Source organism: Anneissia japonica, unplaced genomic scaffold (genome assembly GCF_011630105.1).
Source record: "Anneissia japonica isolate Jap-2015-1 unplaced genomic scaffold, ASM1163010v1 scaffold310_len583560_cov164, whole genome shotgun sequence".
In the NCBI taxonomy this organism is placed as follows: Eukaryota; Metazoa; Echinodermata; class Crinoidea; order Comatulida; family Comatulidae; genus Anneissia; species Anneissia japonica.
In genome coordinates, this window is record NW_022695742.1 from 13,288 (window position 1) to 18,418 (window position 5,131).

Genomic DNA, 5,131 nt, shown 5'->3' on the forward strand with positions numbered 1-5,131 from the left:
AGATGTGTATAAGAGAATAGTGTTTGGGTGTGCGTGTGTGTGGTGTTTGTGTGTGTGTGAATAATATGTAAATATTCAATGATATATTCTTATAAGATAGTATAATACATACTCCAGGTATCGAAATGCACGCCATCGTGTCGGGATTCAATATTTCGACATTAATTATGTCATCATCAGGAATGAAAAAATTATTTATATTTGCAAGCTTATATGCACAAGTACCAAAGGTGTTTTGACTCCATTCAAGTCATGCGCTAGCTCCATCACCACCACAATGGCCTAACTAAACTAGGACTGTTATAAAAAGTAATTATTAACTAGTGTACGCCTAAATCAATACAGCGAACGTCCTTACCTGTGACTGACTATGTGTTCGTCGTCTCTATGGTTCTGCCCACATCCGTTATGAACTGTAGCCTCTTCTTCCAGTACTTCTTTCACGCATCACCACCTGTTATGGAACGCCGTTTAGGCAGCAATGGTCGACGAACAAAATGTATCGAATACAGTAACTAATTGCAAAGGGCAGGGCGAATTTAGAGGGGGCCCTGCCAGCCCTCCTTTTGAAAAGTAAAAAAAAAAAGAGAGAAAAAAAAGAAGAAAGGCAAAGAAAAAATAATTGATCGCTAAAACGCCTCAGATGTCATTTTCGGGCGTCTAGAAAACAACAATTTCGCAAGGCATGCTGCCAGACGCGATTTTTTTTTCCTGGACGTTTGAGGCAATGGAGATTGGTGGCGCTATAGATTCAAAATATCACCTTCCTGATGTTGATGCCTTAGAAAACAAGTCCCATTACCTTATATTAGCAATGTTGATACTGATAATATAGGTCGCCATCATCATCATCATCATTATCGTCACCATTGGTATTATTTAATTATTGTCATTGTCATAATTATTAGATTTATATTACAGTGCTTATTCATACTGTAATTTACTACATACGTCAAATAGGCCTAAATTTAATACATTTCGTAAGGCCTACTTGAACTTATAAGTATTTATATTTTGCGTGACTGAGATACATTCCTAAAAAATACAGCCTGGACCTAGACCTAACTGTATACAGTATTATTTTGTAATTATAGCCTAATCCTTATTCATTTCAAAGGCCTATTTGTTTAGAATTATAATAAAAGGAGAGCTAAATCTGTGGTGTCAAACGGTCGGCACTAGATTCCATCCCTCAAAACGACATGACGTCACACTATACATTCGCCTATCTTCGGAGGCAGCACCCGAGCGGTTTCCGAAGCGACGGCACTTTGACAGGTTAAGAAAGACGATACGTGTAGTGTTTGTCATTTTGATCTAGGCCTAGGCTTATGCAGTTAATATTTTTAATCTGTTGAATGTTATAGTGGATAACTGTTATATGTGGTTTGTTACCTGTATGTACACCTAGGCCTATATTTTGTATTCAATTGTTTTGTGTTTGTGTTTTATACAGCAACTTTTGATAATGTAATTTATTATAATAAATATGGTTTTTATAAAGAATTTAAATAGGCCTACTGTAAATCATTTGTAAATATTAATAAAAACATTGTTTTTAATTATTATATATTAAATATACAGTATTAAGCTTCCTTATAAGAATTGTTTAAATAAATAATATTTCCATTTAACATTATCATGATTGATTTAAATCCTAAACACTGCACACAATATCAACAGAAAGTTTTTAATACAGTATATTAAATGTATTAATCTTCCTTATGTATAAATCATTTATGCAATTGCATTTATAGTCATCTTAAAATTCTAAATACAGTAAACCTGCTGGCCTCTAGTATGTTGAGTTTGTGTGCTTTTGAATACATTTTAATTGTTCAATTGTTTATGCTTTATATATTGTACAGTAATATTTACTAAATTGCATATATTTTGAGAATGTAAAGCCTGTATATACTTTTATGTTTTAAGTCTGTATACAAGTCTTAAACTGGCAACATCTGGGGACGGTGGAAGTAGGGTTTCTTATTTGGAAGGTGGACACTGGTCTATCCACCAAAATTACATTAAAATTATTAAAACTGAAGTACCTGGAGGTAACACAGAACAAGACATAACTGAAATGACCAAAATGATTTTTATTTCATCAAGTCTTTTATTACTGAACAAAGTATTTAGACTGACTGATTTGTTATGGTATCTCCTATAGCACAAAGGTTTTCATGAACCGGGTATGATATTGCAAGATTATAATTTAATGCATACTACAATACTGTATATTGTATGTATCTCTATATTATGAATTATGAATATAATTTTTAAACTCTGTGATAAAATATTTGTTATGGTATCTTAATATATTTTATCAAATTTTATCAAATTATGTCATCAAAAAACAGTAATATAATTAGAAAAGTATGTTTATTTATTTATCATGCATTTAAGAGAAAGGAAAACAAAGAAACACGGGTGTATTAATGAAATTTATTTAAAGTACGGTATTGTCACAGCACGCTTATTTAATTTGTAATAATTTTGTTTTACAAGGGGCCGGAGGCCTGGAGTTTGATGAATAAATTCCCTGTATGGGGAGCATATATATATTGTACAACTAAGGTTGTCACAAAAAAGTCTGGTATTATTGCTAGAAAACAACATTCAATCTGCTACTACTACTGCAAGTGTACTGATGAAGCACACATTTTGTTATGTTTTTGATATAAAGTAGCACAAAGGTTATGACATTGCATAAAATCAACTTTCACATACAATACTCTAATACAGTGCATTGCATAAATAAACCATATGATTAATGTTTGAACTAATGAAATATTTTTTTTAATGTTTTTTAATGTACAGTAAAACCAAGATTTCCATAAATATACACAAAGAAAAACAAAAAATGTTAACACTACTAATTGCACTGCAGTACATTGTATATTATACATTATAAAAAGTGGAACTGTGTAATGAGGTATTTGTTAAAGGTATTGATATACAGTAACAGCTTTCATAGTTATACTGTATTATGCATTAAAAAGGTTGAACTCACAAATAAAATATTTATGTTTTTGGATATACAGTAACACCAAGGTTTCTTTTTATAAAAAATATTATTGCATAAAAACATTGCTTGCCCATACCTTATGAAAAAAAGGATGAAATAATAAAATATTTGTTGATGTTTCTTGATATACAGTAGCACCAAGATTATAATATTGCATTAAAACAACTTTCACGCAATCTACTACAGCGCATTGCTTGCCATACTTCATAAATAAAAGGTTGAACTAATAAAATATTCGTTATGTCTTATACATCTGCATAAAAGCAATGTTCTCAGTCAACTAATGTACATCGCTTCAATCCATACAGGAACAGAAGGCCTCTAGGGCTAGGCCTAGCCTAGGCTAGCCTTGGATAGGAAGGGGAGGGGAGGGCCTACCTCCAAAGCCGAAGTCTTTATAACTGACTTGACACACGAACATTTGGTTGTGGTCTCTAATTAATCGTTATTAAATCCAATGCTGCTTCCACTGATTCGACATAGCCCAAATACTTGATTTTTGAGCCTTATTTGTTCGGCCATGTGCACTACTATCAGTATCACCTGCCATGCTTGTGAATCCATGATCCATTCCATTGAAGAGCCAGTCTGGTCGGAGATGATCGGAGAAACAACTTTTGTGAAAACAACCGAAGATACACGACATGTGACGTCATGTCATTTTGAGGGATGGAATCTAGTGCCGACCGTGTACAACACTCTTCATCCTCGCCATGTCGGCTATCGCATCACATGTCATCAGCACTTTCTGTATAGAAACCGCTCTGACAATAAGAAAAGTACAATAAATATTCATAATTTACTGCCGAATCAGGAAGGTGATATTTATAGGAACTCTAGATATTTTGAATCTATAGCGCCACCAATCTCCACTGCCTCAAACGTCCAGGAAAACAAAATTTCGCCCCCGGCCCAATTTCAAGACATCTAGATACGCCACTGATGGCCAGATGAATGAAAATACTCAATCGATGTGCCACCAAATCGTAACCAGCCTTTACCATGCCCTCACCTTTATAGTAGCATCTGTTTCCAGTGTTGGGGGCCAGAAATTTTCCGACAAGAGTCCAACGAGTCCGACGGAGGGGTCCCGATGGGGTTCAAGTTGACGACGAAGCCTTAGTAGTCGTGTTCCCAGAATTTAAAAAAAAAAAAGAAGAAAATCCCTGTTAGAGTTCTTAGGGACAGTTTTTATGGCTTATTGGTCCTAAATGTGCTTTTAGACCACAATAGGGTTTTTCAATCAAATTAGCGTTATTTGGATAGGCAAATTATTATTTAAAAAAATTTTGTTTCGACGACCTAGTCGTTCGTTGGACGACAGGGGGCACAGGACTGTCCGACCGGGGAACCCCTCCCCCGCTGGCACTACCACTGTCTGTTTGTATAAGGGCGGACGGCATGTAGGCCTAATATAGGTCTGCTGTTTTACCGAGCACATTCTGTTCCACAAATTCCCATACAAATAATCTTCATATAACAATTTTGTTATCTAGTGAATGGACCATAATTGAAAGGTTTCGTCGTATAAACTACCGTATAAAATAAAAACGATAATTGAAGTCGAGTGCCATTATATATAAATAATGACATCGTAGGAAGCCGTGGTTTATAAATAATTCGTTATGCAAATTACGAAGTAATAAATATTCATCAGTGCTCTAAAGTTACAATTAGGGCCTAATCACCTATCGAAAATGGCACAGCAAGGGATACAGCAGATTATTGAATCCAGTGGTGGCGCCAATAATAATAATAATAATAATAATAATAATAATAATAATAATAATAATAATAATAATAATAATAATAATAAAAATAATAATAATAACAACAATAATAGGCCCCTAATAATAATAGACCAATGAGACTAATTAAAAATAATTTGCGTTCTGTTATGACAAATGCTCGTTCGGATAGCCTCATGATGCTTGGAATACATCGCGATAGGGGAAGCAACCTCGACCTTCTCATCGTGGTTGACAGATTTCATGCAACATTTCCAAATGTAGAATTTCACTTTGAAGAAAGAGGATTTGAAAGTAAGTTAGATGGTTACATTGCAAACTCTTTGTTTCTTGTTTTATTCAAAATGTTTTGGTT

General features: G+C 34.0%; 1 protein-coding gene across 2 annotated transcripts in view; it reads right to left on the reverse strand.

Moving 5' to 3' along the window:
- The window catches only part of LOC117101554 (galactosylceramide sulfotransferase-like), a 9,624-nt gene extending 9,022 nt beyond the window's left edge, over nucleotides 1-602 (reverse strand). Inside the window, exon 1 of one of the 2 annotated variants that reach the window (XM_033241534.1) lies at nucleotides 359-602. The gene's annotated coding sequence lies outside the window, so the exon portion shown is untranslated. The remainder of the gene's footprint in view (nucleotides 1-358) is intronic. The other variant, XM_033241533.1, reaches the window with a different exon arrangement.
- Between the last annotated feature and the right edge of the window lie 4,529 nt (nucleotides 603-5,131).